Source organism: Vulpes lagopus, chromosome 18 (assembly GCF_018345385.1).
Source record: "Vulpes lagopus strain Blue_001 chromosome 18, ASM1834538v1, whole genome shotgun sequence".
NCBI classification, from domain to species: Eukaryota; Metazoa; Chordata; class Mammalia; order Carnivora; family Canidae; genus Vulpes; species Vulpes lagopus.
Genome location: NC_054841.1, coordinates 25,993,255 through 26,012,897, shown reverse-complemented (window position 1 = coordinate 26,012,897; position 19,643 = coordinate 25,993,255). Strand labels below are relative to the sequence as shown.

Genomic DNA, 19,643 nt, shown 5'->3' with positions numbered 1-19,643 from the left:
CTTTCAGGGTTGTCTGGGGGAGAGTAGCCTTCCCAGATGCCCCTGCGACCCGGTGCGACAGCACAGCCTCCATCGGCAGAGGACAGACTGAAACTTCACCCACTTGCTCAGAGCCAGGGCTCCAGGAGCGGGCTAATTACACAGGCAATTAGCAGCATGCACAGCTCCCAGCCCATCAGCGACCGTGCGGAGCTGGGAACAAGCTCAAGTCCGGAGGGAGTGGCAGGAGGCAGGAGGCATGGGTCTGCGAGTGGCAGGGTCTGTGCACTGACCTAGGGTGCTCTCCCTGGCTCCCAGAGCTCCCGAGTCAGGCACCTCTGACTTTTCCCTTCTGGGCTTGCAAGGGAATCTGTTCTACTAATTTCTCTCTTTCTGTAAACACACTTCAACAGATTTTGCATTAGAAAACCAAAGAGTATATACAAAGAGTACTTCTGGGCCCTCTCTCCCCAGGCCCCACATGAGTGACCAGACCGTTGCCCCTCTTACCTCTGCCCTCAGACACCTGGAAGCCTACAGACTTGCCACCTGTTGATGAAAGTCCATCACTGAGCACCAAAGGGCCTGAGCCACTGTGGGTCTCCAGGGGACAGTGACAACTGCCTTCCCCAAGAGAGAACTCAAGAATGTGTGGGGAGCGGGTGGGCAAGCACCTAGCTGACCTCTGGGACACACCCCAGGCTGGGAGCCCTGACTCTGGACAGAAGGAGAGGAACCGACTAAACCCTCCCTGCTCTTATCTTCAGTCCAAAATTCATGGGCAGGTTCAGTTTCTCTCCACCCAGGTTCCGTGGCCCTTCCGCCTCTGCAGGCAAACGAGCACCAACCACTGCCCAGCCTAGGAGGAGGAGAAAATGGGAGAGCAGAGGGGAAATGGTGGAAACGCGCCTGTATCCATGGCGGGTAACTAGGAGCAGGTGCTATCAGTAACCTGATTATTTTACAACTGGGGTCAATTTCTTGGGAACTAGGTTCCTGGTGCCTCTGAAGTTGAGCCATTTGCATCCTCCAGGACAGGGATCCTGGGGCGTGCCTCCCACAACATTTTCCAGGCCTTTCCTCTGAGCTGTAACTCTATCTCTACCACTTGCTTTGAGAAGAAAAAAAAAAAAAAAAAAAAAGGAGGAGGATTTGCTGAGAATTTAGTGCAATTGTAAGCCATAAGCCCTGACCAGGAGCCCTGGGTGTGTGTTTCAGAGAAGCGGGGGTGGGGAAGGGCAGGGATGTGCTAGAGGTGGTTCTGGGCCAGGCAGGAGACAGACCCCTTCTGTCTCACCCCTGTGGTCTGTTTGATGAGAGGCTGAAGCTCTTGCCAGAAAGGTCACCAGGTTGGGACAGTTGCCCCAGCACTAGCTCTACCCCAAGGAGGCAGGCAAGCAAGATACTGAAAGTGAGCACCTCCTTCTGGAACACCTGCAGGCTCCTTCCAGGCCCTGGAAATTCTTCAGGACAGGCAATTCTGCGCCTTGTCTCCATGTCAGCGAGCACTACACACACAGCCTTCTAAGCATGCCAAGAAGGTACTGAACCGCATTTGACCCCAACTTAACCACTTCAGCTCATCAGATGGCTTATTAATGGAAGACAAAAAAACCCCAGGATTTAAAGCAACAAGGGTTCAAATCCCTGTAGTGAAGGGATTGCACAAATGAAATCTTAGGGTGGTCTGAGCCACAGCACCTGGGAGCTGTGGGGTCCCAAGGCAGCCGCTTCATGCTACACTCCAAGCCCACCTGGCCACCCAAGGACACTCCCCGCACAATTCCGCTCCTTCCTGCTAACACACCTCCTCTGCTCACTAGCCATAAGTCATACAAGCCCTTCTGGGAAATGTGAAGTGAGGAGAGCTGAGACAGCCAATCACCTACCACCTTTTAGGTGTTCTCTCTACACACACGGGGTCTGTCAGAAGCACACATATATATGGGGATGCTCTGTTGTCCTTGCCTTCCGCCAACGCCTGGGCGCTGGGGAGGGAGCATTTTCAACACCTTCCTACTAGTGTAAAACGGGCTTTTGTTTCCCAGGCAAAGGCAACTGGCTGTTTTCCCAGCAGTCCTCACCACGAGGGCCTCACTGACACCCCAGGCCCTGGCATTAACAGGGGTCTCTTTAAGAGGGTGGCCGGAGAGATGAACTGCAGCAGACAGGGCTCTTCCAGCCAAAAGGAGGGCTGGAGAGGAACCACTCTGAGCTAATCCCCTGCGGGAGTTTCCTTCCAAGAAAAGGACCCAGACGAGACAAAAAAAGTTCTTGAGCAACTCGTGGGGTGGCCCAGCTCCACAGGAGCTCAGGGTGGCTGAGGCCATAGACGGTCCCCCCCCATCCGCCTCCTTAGCTGGGAGGAAAGTTCTGGGGTGCTCTGCTGCAGGAAGTTGCTGAATGGGGTCCTGTCGCCCAGCGGTGGTAGGGTGGGTGTGGGAGGAGGTGCTGTCTTATAACAAGCCCAGCTTGAACTGGCATTAGACAGGAGCTTGATATTATTTAAAGGCACATTTGGGCCCTAATGGTTTTCCAATGAAGGGGTAATTTACTAAGGAAGGACTAACCTACCACAGGGACTGGGCCATATGTGGGTCTTTCCCCCAGACTAACCTACATCCCAGAAGCGGGGGGCAAGCTGGCACCCCTACTCCTGTCACACAGATGGTACTCCCCAGAGGAGCTGTGAGAGCCCCACCTGGTAGGCTGGGGGCCCCAGGCTGGGGTTTCCAGCTGATTCTGGGATAAGTAGGGCTTTATCTCAAGGGAGAATCTATTTCAAGCCACAATCCTTCTCAGAAAGAGGAGGAAATCACAGAGTCCAAACACCATTTCAGGTGAAATCAGGAGGTTATTAATCTCCCCTCAGAGCAGACAGAAAGAAAAATCAATGTTTTAGAGGGGGGAAAAAGGGTTCCATTTGAATTAATGGGTTTGTGGCTTCTCCATTGATCTGCGCCTCTTCACACTTTCTTTTTGTGCTTTTGTGCTCTTGGGGAGGGGGAAGGGAGACGGGAATGGGGAAGAGGGGGGTGGGCCTCCCGGTAAGGAGAAGGACGGTCTAACCTTAACCTTTCTCCAGGAATAATGCTAATTAGCCAGGCTTAATGAGAACTTCCCCCAGGAAGCTGGCCCAGTAGGGGCGGCCGGACTCCGGCAAATGCTCCTCCAGGTGGGAGTGGTGGGGGTGCAGGTCACTTTTGAACTCGAGCAGCCGCAATAAAAAATGTGGACGGCACACCCCCACCCTGCCCCGCGAGAAAGTGCGCGGCCCCGGAGGCCTAGGCGGGGAGGGCCGAGAGCGGAGCGGCCGGCCGAGGTGCAAAGCCAACTTGACCCGGACGCGCGCCCTCCCGCCCGCCCGCCTCCCGCCCGCCCGCCCGCCGGCCCCACGCGCCCCCGCCGCCGCCCCCCGCTTCCGCCCCGACGCCACACCTGACAAGGGCACCCGGGCCCCTCCGCGGAGGGACCGGCGCCTGCCGAAGTGGGCTCAACTCTGCAAACCTCGGCTCAACTCCCCGCGCCCAGGCACGGCGCCCCTCCCAGCCGCTCAACGCTTCCCGTCCTCAGGTCCCCAAACGCAGTCCACTTCCCCTCTCGCGGCGGCGGCGGCGGCGGTCACCGAGCCCCCCCCCCCCGGCCGGCGCCTTCCTCCCCGGGACGCGGTGCCCAGCCCGCTGCAAACCGTGCGGCCGCCGCACAATACCGCGGCGCGGCGCGGCGCACACAATCGCCGCCCCCCGGCCCCGCGGCGCGCGCCGCCCCCCGGGCCCGCGGCCCGGCACACCTCGCGGGCACCCTGCAGCCCCCGGAGCGCGCCTCCTCGGCCCGCACGCCCGCTCGCTTACACTCACCCGCCCCCCGCCCAGCCCGCTCCGCCCAGGCGCAGCCGCTGCCCCGCGCCCCCCCGCGCCCCCCTCCCCGCAGCCCCAGCCCCCCACGCCCCCAACCGCAGCTCAACGGCCGGCGGCAGGAGGGGGGCGGCGGCCGGGGGCCCGGAAACGGCCCGGTCGCGGGGATCCGGGCCGGACTCCGTACCTGGGCGGGAGGCGAGGCGGAGACGGCGGGGCCCGGCGGGCGAGCGGGGCGGGCGGCAGTGACAGCCCTCCAGCTCCAGCTGCTGCTGCTGCCGCCGCCGCGGCCGCCCGGGGAGAGGGGCTGGCACCGCCGCGGCGCGTCACTGCCCGGCCCGGGGGCGGGGGTGGCCAGGGGGAGGGCCCAGGCGAGCGGCGGCAGCGGCGGCGGCGCCGCGGCCCGGAGGAGGAAGGGGGAGGGGGCACCGGGCACGGGGAGGCGGGGGGGCGGGACCGGGCACGGGGCGGGGGCCGGGGGGAGGGGAGCGCAGGGAGGGCGCACGCCGGGGGAGTAGGAGGAGCAGCGGGAGGAGGAGGTGGAGGGGCTGACGAGAGGGAGGAGTGGGCACGGGGGAGGGGGAGAGGGAGGAGAAGGAGGCACCCGGAGAGGAGAAAGGAGGGAGAGGCGGGGGGCGGGGGAGGTGGCAAGAGGGAGGGGGCGCCGGGCAGGTAGTGGGGGAGGGATGAGGGCGCGCTGGACGCGCCGCCGTGCGCTCCGGGGGGAGAGCGCTCTTAAGGGGGAAGCGCTCGGAGGAAGGTTCTTGCCCGGGGCCGAGCTCAGGAAAGGAGGCGGTGGGGTCTGGGCCCGCCCCCCGCCCCCCGCCCCCGCCCCTCGCCCCTCGCCCCTCGCTCCAGGAGGCCGCAGTCTTCGCGGCTGGCGGGGCTGGGGGCGCTGGGGGGGCACCCGGCCCGCGGGCTCTCCGCGTTCTGGCCAGGAGAGGAGAGACTTGGCCCAAAGAAAGTGACTCAGTCACCATTAGGAACTCTCGGCGCCCTGGGGCCTTCGGGCAGCCCCGGACCCCCTCGCGTCTCCTGGTTCCCCGGGGACGCGGGTCGTCGCTGGGCGGGGCTGCTGGGTCCCCGGGCGGTCTCCGCGAGACCCGGTCTGGGAAAGCCAGGCACGTGGCCAGCTCTCTGCGCCCCACCCCCACCTCGGGCCCCCCTTTTCTCCATCAAGTTGGAGCCGGGTCCCCCCGGCGCGCTGCCCACCTCTGCCCCCGCCCCCTCCCCCTCCCACATTCCGTACCACCTCGCCTCCTGCACTCTTCCTTTGTCTCTCGCCCACCACTTAGTTTACACCCTCCCTCGCTCCCCGCCCTCCTCCCCGCGGGCGCCCGGGACTCCGGGATGCGTTCACCTGTCCCACCAAACATTTCAGCGATCCCGAGCGCTCGCCGCGGACTCTGCGCCCGCCCCGCCACCCCCCTCCGCCCGCCGGTCATTGTGCTCCTCCAGACCACGGGTACCGGCTCCTCCCGGCGCGCAAGCTCCAGTTGTAAAGTAACAGGAAAACATCAAGAAGGCTGCTCCCTCCCAGACCTGGGTGCGTGCTGTCCGCGGGCCCAGCGTCGCGCGAGAGGGGAGAGCCCTGCGGCTCGGGCCGCCCGCCTCCGCACCCACCCACAGACCTCGTCCGCCGGGTGCAGAAGCCCGCGCGGGGCGCCGCGGGGTGGGGGGCGGACCCTGGACCTGCAAGCCGGCCCTGGCTCCGCCTGGAACACAACTCGCTCGCCCCCAGACAGCACAATTAGACCCCAACAGAGAAGATGGGTCAAGGGCAGATGTCCCCCCTCCTCAGATTCACCACCTCCGCGACAACGGATCGGCCTTCAGAAAAAGCTTGGGCTCTAACAGGGGGGAGGAGCTGCCCTCGTGGAATTCTGTGAGCAAATGGTCAAACAAAACAAAACAAAAATACCAACAACGATCCCACCTCCTGGTCCCTCTAGTCGCATCCGAAAAAGAAGGGCAATTTCTCCCGACTTTACGCTACAACTCATTCACAGTGGAACCAGCAAAGAAGAGGAAGAAAAAGCCAAGACAGCCATCTCGATTGTTTGCAATTTTGAAACAGACTGCCTTTAACCCTCCAACTTTTTTTCTCTAAAAAGCCTTTTTCTTTCTTTCACTGAAAGCTTTGCATTGTGAACAATCCGAGGTAGGCGAGGCTCCCTCTACAGGTGTGAGTTGGAAGTACACCACCGCAGGGTCAGAGAGCTCGGCCTTCACCCATCAGGAAGATAAGATGGCAACACATCAAATCAAAGGCACGCAGAGCACACCTCCTTCCACGCACTCAAAAGGTTTTTCAGTCAATATAGAACTTACACTGTCTTTTTAAAAGAGGGTCTACGCACGTTATTCATTAGCACCTTTTCTCGGTGAAATTGAATGTGTTTTCAAACCAAGGCACCCTTCCGGGTTTTCTCTAACACATCTTTACTTCTCATCCTTCGTGGCGGGGATGGTTTGGAGGCTGCAGCACACATGTCCACATCCACACGTATTGGTGCCCAACGATGACTTTTAGAATTTTAATTAGAGGCCGGGACTCTTAAGTTCATCCAGGGAAACTTGGGCGTTTCCAACATGGGGAAATGCCCTTCCTCACTCTGAAAATGAGATAATTCAGGCCCCGGATTTCCCATCTCTTCCCACCACATTTCTAGAGACCTTTGACTTCTCCTGGCCTGAGTCACTATCTCACAGCAGTGGTGGACATCTGGGCTTGAAATATAAAGCCAAATCCAACTGCAGTTCAAAGGTGGAATTGAACCCAGATAACCCAGCTCTTCCCTGACTAATAAAGAGAGCCAGTACTGCCCAGGAGAGCAGAACAGTGATTTTCTCTAGGCATGAAATGTGAACTCATTTACCATCCCTGAGATAAAACAGCCTCAGCCCCACTCAGCCCACAGAAAGCAGTTGGGAGCCCTAGAGAAACCTGGCCCTTGAGCAGCAATGGAAATTAGGTGAGTTTTCCTGTGTGCTGGAGCCCGCAGAAATCTCCCGGATCCTTATTCCTGCAGGAGCTGCCACTCCTCAGTAACCTTGTGCCGGGTGCTTTCAGTGTCCTTGTGCCTTTGGACAACTCCCTCCATCCTTAAAGTGGCCATAGCACAGGTCCCAACAAGGAATGGCATGACCTAGTTTCTTGAGCACTAATTCTCCCAGTGATGTGTCCCTTCTTTGGCCCCAGTCTGGTGGGAGATCATGGCAGGGAAGGCTGCTCCCATATGCTTAAGGGGGCAGTACTGCCTTCACGTCCCCTTCACGTCAGACTTTGCAAACAGTGCAAAGAGACTGTCAGATACCCTCCAACCATGTGATCAAGTTCAATAGCCCCCAAAAGGGGCCACCTGACAATGTGCCCACCTCAGGAGGAGATGCAATAACCACCCATGTTGTGTTCTCCCCCCAAATGCCTAACCTGTGTCACATCATGAAGAGACGATCAGATAAGAAATCCAGAGAGACCCTCCACAACGCAACTGTCCTGACTCTCCAAAAGAGTCATTGTTATTAATTTGGCTTTTCTAAGTCTTGAAACTAAAAAGAACAACTAAATGCAAAGTTCAAATCTTGGTTGGATCCTGGAAACAAGGAGTAAGATGGAGATGAGGTAGAGAGGCTCAGGAAGGAAGGCGGGTGCTAGAGACAGGGCTTGAGGGTGGAGACAAGCATTAGTTCTGGGCTGAGTAGTCAGGGAAGGCCCCCAGCTCAGGAATAAGACAATGTTTACCCTGACCCCAGGGTGGCTGAAGGTGACAACTGGGTGAAGACCTGAGGTTTCAGTCTTCCAGGCAGAGGGAAGAGCTGGTGCCAAGGCCCTGAGGGGTGAAGGGATTTGGCATGTCTGAGGAACAGAAAGGTGACCAGTGTGGCCAGTGCAAGATGGGCTGGGGTGGGGGTGGGGAATGGTGAGAGAGTATTCAGGGACAATCATGCAGGGCCACATACACCACTGTAAGGTATATGGATTTTATTCTAACAGTGAGGAAATGATGCAATCTGCATTATGTTTTTAGACCAGAGGGGATGAGATTATAAGGAAGTGAGAGTGGCAGCAGGGAGACCAGTGAGGAAGTCGAATAGGGTCCAGCCATACGGGACTGGTTTATTTATTTATTTTTAATTTTTCTTTTTTTTTTATGACAGTCACACAGAGAGAGAGAGAGAGCGGGACTGGTTTAAATTCTGACTCTGACACTAGACAAGTGATCTCAGGCACCACACTTAAGTCTCTCTAAGCCTCAGTTTCCTGATCTCCAAAGTGGATAATAAGATAGTGTGCTTAATGTAGTATTTAACATCGAAAGTTCCCCTTTGAGGAGCGCCTGGGTGGCTCAGTGGGTTGAGCATCCAACTCTTGATTTTGGTTCAGGTCATGATCTCAGGGTGGTGAGATCCAGCCCTACATCAGGCTCTGCTCTGAGCATGGAGTCAGCTTGAAATTCTCTCTCCCTCTGCCCTTCCCACCCAGCGGCTCTGCTTGGGCGTGCCCACTCATGCTCTCTCTCCAAAAACATTTAAAAGTTCTCCTTTGAAATTGGACACTGTGGCAGCCAGCCTCTAAGATGTCTCCATGTGATCCTCACCTCCTGGTACCCACCCTAGTGCCCTGTCATGATGAATAAATAGGGCTGTGGAAGCAATGACGTATTGTGGAAATGAGAGTGTATGACTTCTGAGGTCAGGTCATAAAATGCAGTTTGGTCTCTTCCCCTGGGGGAGTACTAGGTAAATGGCAACTTTTATCATCATCATCAGGACTCTGGATTTTCACAGAGATTGCCATCCCCCTCCACAAGTCCTGTACCACTTTTCTCAGCCACCAGCAATGTGGGGCAGTTCCCGTTTTATGACGGGCTCACCAATGCCTAGTATTAGCAATTTCTTCTGTCTTTGCCAATCTAAGAGGTGCAAATTGGTATCTCTTATTTTCCTTTGCCTCTCTTCATGTGGGAGTGTGAGCATTATAGTTATGTGTATCATGCATGTATTGGTCACTTGCATTTGTTAGAACAACCTGTTCATATTCTTTGCCCATTTCCTTGTTTGAGTTGGTGGTCTTTTTTTTTTTGTGAAGGAAATTTAATCTTTTGTCATATATTTTGCAAATTTTTTTTCAACAAAAAAGAATTTTGTGTCTAATTTTTATTTTATTTATGATGGGGTTTTTTGCCATATGGAAATTTTACATTTTTATACCTTCAAATTTTTGTTGTTGTTGTTGTTAGGGCTGAAGGGTTTCAGGTCAAAACAAAGGTTTTATTCCACTCAAAGATTATAAAAATAATTCACCCATATTTTCTTGTAGAGCATTTATAGCTTCATTGTACTTAAATCTCTCTCTCTCTTTTTTTTTTTAAAGATTTATTTATTTATTCATAGAGACAGAGAGAGAGAGAGAGAGAGAGAGAGGCAGAGACACAGGCAGAGGGAGAAGCAGGCATCATATAGAGAGCCTGACGTGGGACTCAATCCAGGGTCTCCAGGATCACGCCCTGGGCTACAGGTGGCACTAAACCGCTGCACCACCGGGGCTGCCCTCTCTCTCTTTTTAAGTAAGCCCTGTGCCCAGTGTGGGGCTTGAACTCAGGATCCTGAGATCAAGAGTCATGTGTTCTACTGACTGAGCCAGCCAGGTACCCCAAATCTGTATTTAGTCTGTAATTTATCTCCATATAAGTAGTGAGGTAAAAATATAATTTGTATTTTTAAAAAAAAATTTTTTGTTAAGATTTATTTATTTATTTACTTATTTATGATAGAGAGAGTGAGAGAGAGAGGCAGAGACACAGGAGGAGGGAGAAGCAGGCTCCATGCTGGGAGCCTGACATGGGACTCGATCCCGGGACTCCAGGATTGCGCCCTGGGCCAAAGGCAGGCACTAAACCGCTGAGCCACCCAGGGATCCCCTAATTTGTATTTTTTTAAATGGCTTTCCAAATTGTCCTAATACCATCTTTTTTTAAAATTTATTTTTAAGGATTTATCTTTTTTTTTTTTTTTTTTTTTAGAGAGAAAGAGAGAGAGTGTGTGCGCACAAGTGAGTGTGGGGAGGGGCAGGGGAGAGAATTTTTCAAGGCCACACACAGAATCTTAATCCCACAACCCCTGAGATCATGCCCCGAGGGGAAACCAAGACTCCATCACTCAAATGACTGAGCCACTTAGGTGCCCCCATGCCATCTTTTATATAATTCATCTTTATCCATGGATTAGAAAGACCAATGCTGGGACAACTGAGTGGCTCAGTGGTTAAGTATCTGCCTTCTGCTCAGGTCATGATCCTGGGGTCCTAGGTTGAAGTCCCGAATCAGGCTCCCCATGGGGAGCCTGCTTCTCTCTCCGCTTGTGTCTCTGCCTCTCTGTGTGTGTCTCTCATGAATAAATAAATAAAATCTTTAAAGAAAAAATAGAAAGACCAACATTATAGCATGCTGATTTCCCATTATTTTTAGAATTGTCTCTTCTGTTGTATTGATCTATTCCTGTCTCAATATTATAGCTCTAGAATATATTTTAATATCTGGTAGGGCTAACTCACCTCTACCCTCCATGAACTGTCCAGTTAAACCCAGACCATGGCAGAGAGGTGTTCTAGGTGCAGACAATCATGGATAAAGGAAGGGCTTGGGGTGGGGTGGGCGGTTCCTGGAAGAGGTGACATCTACTCTGAACCAAAGAAGGCAGGAGGAATGTGACAGGTGGCAAGTAGGTAGGGCATCTCAGCAGGAAAGAGGAACATGGATGAAAGCACCAAGGGCTTCATATGCCTGAATTCAAAATACTTGATCTGTGTGTTGGGTAGTAGCTTGGCTTAACCATTTATTCTTTGTGTTTGCTGATTTTTTACACAGCTGGCTGCAACCTCATAGTCGGTTTGACACCTTTGCTGAAATCTAGGAGAAAGTGTCTGATACTGCTTCCTCATTCCTTCTCTGTTTAGATAAATTTCCCAATATGGATAGAACTAAAAGAGCCTGACTTGTTGAAATATCCTTTCCTAACAACCACAATAGGTAAAAATTACAATTTTGTCAATCTCCTTTTCAGTGATGTGTTGCTTTAAAGCATCATCCATTAATCTCTGTTCATTTCACTCTCCTACTCAAAAACCTTCAATAGCTCCCAGCTGCTCACAGAATCAAGTTGCAGCTCCCTGGGCTGGTGTTCGAGCCCAATGGTGTTCTCTGCTTTAGACTCACCTTCTGTTCCCAATGGTGAACCTCTGCTTTAGACTCACCATCTTCTGTGCCCCAGTCACCCATGTGTGACCCCCTCCATTCCTTTGATCATGCATGCTTTCAGGCACATGTTCTTTCCACAAATATGTATAGACTCCCTACCATTTGCCAGGCACCATGGTAAGTATGGGTGATCCAGCAATGAACAATACAGAAACAGGTCTGCCCACTTGGAGCCTGCAGGTCAGCAGGAGAGATTGAATAAGTGACCACAGGGTTTCAGTTCACAGGATGTATGTTAGGTCTGTACTTGAAAGTTGTAGGACCTGCTGGGAAGAAAGTATTTTGCGCATGTGACAGGGACCTAGTGGATTCTGGAGAGCTCCACTGAAGAGGTGACATTTCAGTTGGGCATTGAAGAACACACGGGTGTTCGCTAGGGAGAAAGATGTGTTAGGCCGTCAATAAAGACACCCTCTGCCCTGGCCAAATCTGGACCTGTCTGAACCCAGAGTGCCAATCTTACCACCTGGCCGGCTCCTGTGGCAGGTCCCTGTTACTCTTCTGTTACCTAACACCCTTGTGGTACTTCCTGTTTCCTGCTTTCTACCTCATTTCCCCAGCAGGACCAAGGATTCTCAGGGCCAGGCCAAGCTCTTACACAGCAGAGTCCCTGGCAGCATTCCGCACACAGCAAGTACTCAGTGCTCCATCACTTGGGACCCTGTCCCACCCTTTGCCCAGGGCAGTGCTGAGTTCTGTAACAGAGCTCTGAATTTAGCACATCATCTGCGACACTGCCCATACTTTGTAACTCTCACAGAAAATGCACCTCACCTCTTCTCTCTTCCTTCTTTCCTGGCACCTTTGGAGAGGCTTAGCTGAAAAGCCAAGGCCAGTTGCAGCCTAGCACTTGCACTCCTAGGTGTGCACACAAAAGAACGAGTATGGGTGATTCCTAAAGCACACGGACTTGAATGGTCACAGAACACTATTCATAGCTGCCAGAACCTGGAAACTGCCCAGGTGTCTGCCAATGGAGAATGGCTAGCTGTGGCACGCCGGGGCTGTGGAATATCACACAGCAACAGAACAGAACAGACTAGAGGTGTGTGCTACAGCCAGGTGATGCTCACAGACAGACCTGTGAGTGGAAAAGCACATGTTGTATGATTCTGTTTGCATAAAGTTCTTGAAAAGGCAAAACCAACCCAGGCAGGCTAGTGGTCACCCTTGCTGGGGGTAGTGACTGGCAGGGGGCATGGAGGGTCTTTGGGGTGCTGACAATGTTCTGTTTCTTCATCTGAGAATTGGTCACAGGAGGTAGATTCAGTTTGGAAAAATTTACTGAGCTGTCCACTTACTGATAAGTGTTCTTATCAGTGTGTGTTATACTTTAATAAATGTTTGTAAAAGCGGGGGAAACCTGAAGCCAGTTACCATGGCTGAGCAGCCTGGAGTTTGTTGTAATCAATTGCTGTGACCCACTCTGCACCAGGCACCCACACTGGGTGGTAGTATATGTTACCTTACTGAATCAGCCAAATAACAAGGTTGATATTAATTGCCATTTTGCACAGGAAGAGTAGGGGCTCTGGGAGAGGAAGATTAAATGACTCATCTAGTCACCCAATAGCGAGGAAACTGGTATTCAGAGACCAGGGGACATGCCTGTGGTTGTAGAGCTAGCAGCTAGTGGCTGTGCTGGGGTTTGAATGAGGGTGTCTGGGTCCCCAGAATGTGTGGGGGACCCTGCTAAGGTGGGACCCCCTTATCAGGACCACATGGAGTCATGCTTCACCAGCCTCCAGCAGAGCAGAAAGACAAACCAGCAGAGCAAGTATGGGTTCTCAGGCTGGGAACCGGCAATGGGCTGGGGATGCTCTGTGGCAGGCAGCCTCTGGTGGGACCCCAAGGCTTCTTCATGCAACCACTGAGGGAAGCTGGGCCTGAGGAGTCCTCAGGGATGAAAAGTCTTGCTGGCTCTTCTGTGGGTGACTGCGGGAGGCGTGAGGGCCCCTGTGCAATCTGTAAGACACTGCAGCCACCTGGTGCTGCTCCAGGGAAGGCATGCTGGGATGCAGGGACAGGCGGCCTCAAGAGGTCGTTTTTACTCTAACCCCTTTTGTGATGGAGGCCACAGCTGGGGGTGTGTGTGGGTAACAGCGGAGTTTTCTGGGGGCAGAGGTTAGGCAGGCAACCTAACCTCTCTGAGATTTGATTTTCTCATTTCTAGGCTGAGGGGCAACAGGGACTCTCTCTGAAGGCTGCTGTGAGGCTCAAATACAGAGCTGCCTGCAGGGGGTGTGACTGGTGCCTGCACAGAACACTTGCCCAACCTTAGTTATCAACACTGTGGGTGACGGTGTGAAAGGTAATTAGTTCGTAAGACTGACATCAGCTAACAAACTTTACTGAGCGCCTACCATGTGCTGGGTCCCACCCCACATGCCAGGACTGTGGTGCTGAGCTAAGGAGCCGCAGATCTGCCACCATGAAGCCTCTTCGGGCCTTGGCCTGTCCCTCTGCTCACCATCACCTTCTTTTTCCTTCCCTCTCTCCTCTTCCCTTGGGAAATAACAGCATTAATGTTGGAGGGAACAGGGCTCTCTCTCACACTAGCTCTATGACTTTGGACAAGTTCCCTGAGCTCTCTGAGCCTGAGCCACAGTTTCCCCAGACATGTGGGTTACCTGACACACAGAAGGACTTCAACAACTGTTCCTTCTCTCCTCCTTCCTCCCTGCTTCTCCTCTGTTTCTTTCTTTATTACTCTTTTCTCCTGCCCAGGCCTTTGGCATCTTAATACCCAAAGGTATTGTCAAGCTCAGCTGATCCCAGGCCATGGGAGATACTTTGGACTAATTTACCTGCTACCCAAACTCAGCATTTCTCCCTTCCTTTTCTCAACTAGAGAGGGTAGGAAAACAAAATTATTTCTTTCCCAGCCTCCCTTTGCAGTTGGGGGTGGCCATGTGACAAGGACCAAAGCGGTATCAACAAATTGGCAATTCTCTGGGAAAGCTTTTCCTTTGCTGGACTCAGCTTACACTGCCCCTTCCCATCTTCTTCTGACCTTGACTGTGGATAAAATGGTTGGAGCAACAGCAGCCAACTTGCAAACATGAGGAAAAGGTCAGCAACATCACAGAGGCACCAACAATGTTGCAGACATTAACACTAACAATGGCTCCTCCATCCCTCTTGTTTCAGGAGAAAAAAAAGAAAGGAAAGAAAGAAAGAAAGAAAGAAAGAAAGAAAGAAAGAAAGAAAGAAAGAAAGAAAGAAAGAAAGAGGGGATCCCTGGGTGGCTCAGCGGTTTGGCGCCTGCCTTTGGCCCAGGGCGTGATCCTGGAGACCCCGGATCGAATCCCACATCGGGCTCCCGGTGCATGGAGCCTGCTTCTCCCTCTGCCTGTGTCTCTGCCTCTCTCTCTCTCTCTTTCTCATGAATAAATAAATAAAAATCTTTAAAAAAAAAAAAAAAAAAGAAAGAAAGAAAGAAAGAAAGAAAGAAAGAAAGAAAGAAAAAGAAAAAAGAAAGAAAGAAAGAAAGAAAGAAAACTTTGTGCTTAGCTATACAGCTGGCTAAGTTTTTATTCTTGTAGCCAAAAGCATCGCTGACTGACTCACGGGATTCCCGATTGAGGATATGGATAGACTTGACAGCAAGGACCCCACTCCTATATGGCTTTTCTCTAGAATTTCAATTCCTTTAAAAAACTAAGGGAGAGGACTATGTCCATGCGTGGTGCCTGGGAGAAGACAAGCGCTGGTTTCCTTTCCCTGTGAACTCCGCAGGAGGCAAAGGTGCCAAGGCTACTGCACAGTTGTGCCGCGACACTTCCTGAGCCACAGCAGTGCACCAGTTAAAAAGTATCTTCCGTTTCTTTTCTTTTCTTTCTTTTTTTTTTTTTTAAAGATTTTATTTATTTATTCATGAGATACAGAGAGAGAGAGAGAAAGAGAGAGGCAGACGGAGAAGCAGGCTCCATGCAGGGAGCCTGACATGGGACTCTATCCCAGGTCTCCAGGATCACGCCCTGGGCTGAAGGCAGAGCTAAACCGCTGAGCCACCAGGGCTGCCGTATCTTCTGTTTCTATGCTATTTTTCTCTTGAGGCACTCAGAGCCATTCCAAAGATCCAAGCCTTAAAACAACCCTGAGGATAGCAATGCACAGGCTCTGTTACTCACTTCTACCGAGGAGGGAACTACAGGAGAGAGAGGAATGCTGGCCTGAGGCGGGGCTGCTTGTGGTCATGCTGGGCTGAGCCCTTCTGCCTGTCTGTATCCAGGCCCTGCTATTGGGGTCCTATGGGAGGGTAGAGGGGGTGCTAGGGCATAGGATGGTGGGCAGAACTCTGGGCCCCTTTGCCAGCTTTGCCAGCGACATGGCTGAGGGCTGCTAACCCTTGATATGCTGGGCTTCCTCCCCAGAAGAATGTCCTGGAAGGAAGGGGTTCTTCTGTCAAAAAGCAAACTTTGGAAACCACTGAAGTCCGGCCCAAACCTGCTGTTTCAGTAACAGGGAAGCTACAGCATAGAGAAGTGAAAGTTAGATAGCTTTTGGGGGCAGGGTCACACCTAGAACCAGAGTCCCCAGACTTTTTGTTAGGGGCTCATCTCCATTCACTGTCACCCCAGTTAAGCTCCTGCTCTCTGAAGGAAAGTGCAGCATGAGGTTTGCACACAACAAACTCTGAATCCAGCTGGGAGGCCCTGAGACAGCTGTCTTCTACAGCCTGCTCAAGCTTATCAGAAGTATGTCTCTGCCTCATTCTCTGTCCTGGTCTCCCTGCTGTGCCACCCCAGGGCCTTTGCACTTGCTGTCTCCTCCACCTGGAAGGGCTTTTCTCTTTCATTGCCCCAGGTTTGGCTCCTGCTTATCATTCAGGTCTGGGCTTGGATTGTCATCTCTTCAGAGAGGCCTTCTCACCCAGAAGTACAGTCTATCAACTGTCCCTATTTTATTTTTTTAAAATATTTTATTTATTTATCTGAGAGAAAGCACTAGCCAGGGGAGGGGCAGAGAGAGAGGAGAAGCAGACTCTCCACTGAGCAGGGAGCCTGATGCAGGACTTGACCCTGGGACTCTCGGATCATGGCCTGAGGTGAAGGCAGCCACTTAACCAAGTGAGCCACTCAGGTGCCCCTCAACTGGCCCTATTTTAATTCTCTGCTAAAACTTCTGACTTTTGCATATTTTTTATTGACTTGTTTATCTTCTCTGCAGCCCATGAGTTCCCTGAGAGGAGGCTCCTTAACCGTCTTTCACTGCTGTATCTTCCATGCTCAGAACAGTGTCCAGAACATAGTAGGAACTTCAGTGATTTTTGAAGGAAGGAAGGAAAGAAGAATAAAATTTAAAGCTGTATAAACACTGGGTCACAGGGAGGGCACAGGTCTGGTGGGCTGTGAGCAGAAGCCATGGGCCTCTCTCTCCCATGTCTGAGTGGCGGTGGGGGAGCTACCGGCTGCCCAGGGTCCACGCCTGATCACCCTGAGCGAAACAAAGCAGCCAGCACAAATTCACACTGCAGCACTGTGCCATCCCTCAAAAAAAAAAAAAAAAAAAAAAGGCTGCTAATGAGGTAAACACGATCATAACCAGGAAAATCTTGGCCATGCTTCTTTGCGTCCACCCAAAGCCATTATCTCTAATTGATCTCCAGACATCAGCTGCTGAAGCGCCTGAAGCCCTCCCGCATCCCCCAGGTCTGGTTACAGAGGCCTGGCTCACCCGCCCGCCCCCCCTCTCACTAGGGTCAGATCTCCTCCAGTAGCTCTTTGCTGGGGTGCCACGGCCCGGCTGCACCCCACCTGCGAAGGAGTCATAAGGGTGGCAAGAGTCGGGGTGGGCAAAGGATCTATGGAAAAGCCACAGCCGACAACTGCACAGCCACCAGGGGCCCAGAGACTTGTATTTCAGAGCCTTCAGTGGAAGGCTAGACAAAGCACCAAGGGTCTTGCCCTCAAAAAATGTGACAAAAATAAAACAAAAACAAAAACAAAAACAAAAAAACAGGGAGGGCTAGAGAAAGCACGCTGCCCCATATGCACACTGGCTCTAGATGAAAGAGGTAACTCGGAAAACTGGAGTTAGGAGTTTTAGTTGTTAAAAACAGCAGCAAGAACAACCCAATGGGACTTGGTCACAAGACAGGGCTCCTCTGGGTCTCAGTCAGGCTGGGCCCAGAGTAAGGGGGTCACGGGGTCAGCTGTCGGTTCAGTGACCATCTGGATGTTTTGAGTTGCTCCTTCCTGCCCCAGCCTAGGAGAGACACCCCCTTTCCTCCTGGATCTCTCTCGTACTTAAAGACAGAGCAAGAATCAGCTACCGGGGGTACCTCTCAGGGGAGGTTTCTAGTCAGGGCTCCGAGAAAACAGAGCTGCTGCTGCCTGTTTATGGAAGCCCCGGTAGCAGCTCCTGACCTTGCCCCCAGCTTTTCCCTTGACATATAGAAAGCATCCCTGGGCTAGCCCTGCATGCAGAATTGTGCTTGCGGGACCAGACAGCTATCCTGCCTGCACCAGTCAATGAGGGGCACTGTGTGCCTTTTTTTCCCTGGATAATGAGGTTGAAAGGCCAGGTCAGCAACCTCACATGGATGGGGGTAGGCATCAGCAGCCTGGAAAGGACTGAACCTTTAAGAACCGATGAGGACAATGAGCTGTTTAGGTTTGAGGTATCTACTGGCTCCATCAGGCAACCAGCTTTTGAGACAGGATGTTAGTTGTTTTCTCTTTTTTCCCACACAGCTTCAGGGAAGTAAGAAGAAAGAAGACACACAGATCTCTCTGAACCCAGGCTGTCCTAGCAAAACAGCCATTATGCTCATTTTCTGAGTATCCGGAAACTGCAGCAAGTTTCTAGAAACTACCTGAGTATTCTCAATAATATGTAATGGTCCCCAAAATAATGCCCTATAACAAAAAAGTTCAGAGGTGCCTGGCTGGCTCAGTTAGTAGAGTGTGCAACTCTTAATCTCAGGGCTATGAGTTCAAGTCCCACATTGGGTGTAGAGCTTACTTAAAATAAATAAAATAAAATAAAATAAAATGGAATTAAATTAGATTAAAAAGATATTTGACAATAGATTTTTCACTCCCTACTTTGACTCTCAAAGAGAAGTTTCCAAGAAAACTATCCCTCTAGGGGTGCCTGGTTGGCTCAGTCAGTTAAGTGTCTGCCCCCAGGGGGTCATGGGATTGAGCCCCACATCTGCAGGCTCCCTGCATTAGTGGGGAGCTTACTTCACCCTCTCCTCTCAGCTCTGTGCTCTCCCTTGCTATCTGTGTTGCTATCTCTGTCTCTCTTTCTCTCTCTCAGATAAAGAAATATCTTTATATATAAAAAAAGAAAACTGTCCCTCTAAAATGTAGAAATGCCTTATTTTACTTAACACCATCTTTAGGAGGATGGGAATGCTGTGCTGTCATTTGCTTATAGCCCTCAGTTTTAACCCTGTGATTGTGATGCTCCTGGCTCACAGTCCAGCCTTGCTTTTTGGTGAACAGAAAGGCCTGCAGTAAAAGCATTTCAACTTCATATCTGTGTGGTCAGATCAACAGTGCCTCTATGTTATCTTGACCCACCAAGAAGCAGATGCAAAAATATTTAGGCATTAAACAATTTTTTTTCACTTTTTTTTTTTGAAGATTTTATTTATTCATGAGAGACACTGAGAGGCAGCATAGGCAGAGAGCCTATGTCTCTGCAAGGAGCCTGATGTGGGACTTAATCCCAGGACCCCAGGATCACGACTTGAGCCAAAGGCAGACGCTCAACTACTGAGCCATCCAGGTGCCCCTCAAATAACTTTTTAAAAAAGATTTTATTTATTCATGAGAGACACAGAGAGAGGCAGAGACACAGGCAGAGGGAGAAGTAGGCTCCCAGTAGGGAGCCTGATGTGGGACTTGATTCCCAGACCCCAGGATCATGCCCTGAGCCAAAGGCAGACACTCAAACACTGAGCTACCCAGGTGCCCTCCAAATAACTTTCAAGTCAAGATAAGTTTGAAAAGGACAAAAAGGAGGGGAACCCATTCCTGCTAGATATTAAGACATATTAATCTTAACACTTAAAACAGTTGGGAGCTGGTACATGAATAGATGAAGAGGCCAATGGACTGAATAGAAGTAGATTCTGTTTCAGATGGAAATTTAGTAAATTATAATGGTGGCATCTCAAATCAATGGGGAAAAAATAGATTATTTAATAAACAATGCTAACACAGAGCAGGATCCTGTAAAGTAGGATCCGCATCTCATAATACAGCAAGATAAGCTCCAAATGGATCAGAGATTAATTAAAAAATAAAAACATGCTTATTTTTTGCTCTTTCAGCTTAAAGGGTCTAAAAGGAAGGACACCCAGCACACCTAACACCCAGACCGTGGTTTTTAATGATTCTACAATAAAGGAATCAGAGCTCCTTTGAGATTCTAGCATGAGGGCAGGAAGTATAAAAGAGGAGCCTAGAGCATCTTAAAGTGCCAGAAAGTAACAAAACACTAAAACAAAAACAATACAAAATGAAATCCTACAAAAAACAACCCCCCTAAATCCTCAATATGTGTATGTCAAAAGATGGCAGGAACCAACTAA

At 51.6% G+C, this 19,643-nt stretch overlaps 1 protein-coding gene across 5 annotated transcripts in view; it reads right to left on the bottom strand.

Moving 5' to 3' along the window:
- NOL4L (nucleolar protein 4 like) overlaps window positions 1-19,643 on the bottom strand; it is a 131,007-nt gene that overhangs the window by 32,367 nt on the left and 78,997 nt on the right. The window contains exon 1 of one of the 5 annotated variants that reach the window (XM_041732839.1): window positions 5,194-5,318. The exons of 2 other annotated variants lie outside the window; for them this stretch is intronic. The gene's annotated coding sequence lies outside the window, so the exon portion shown is untranslated. Of the gene's footprint in view, window positions 1-489; window positions 3,339-4,020; window positions 4,196-5,193; window positions 5,319-19,643 lie in introns of those variants that run through there. 2 more of the 5 variants (XM_041732835.1, XM_041732837.1) reach the window with 2 other exon arrangements.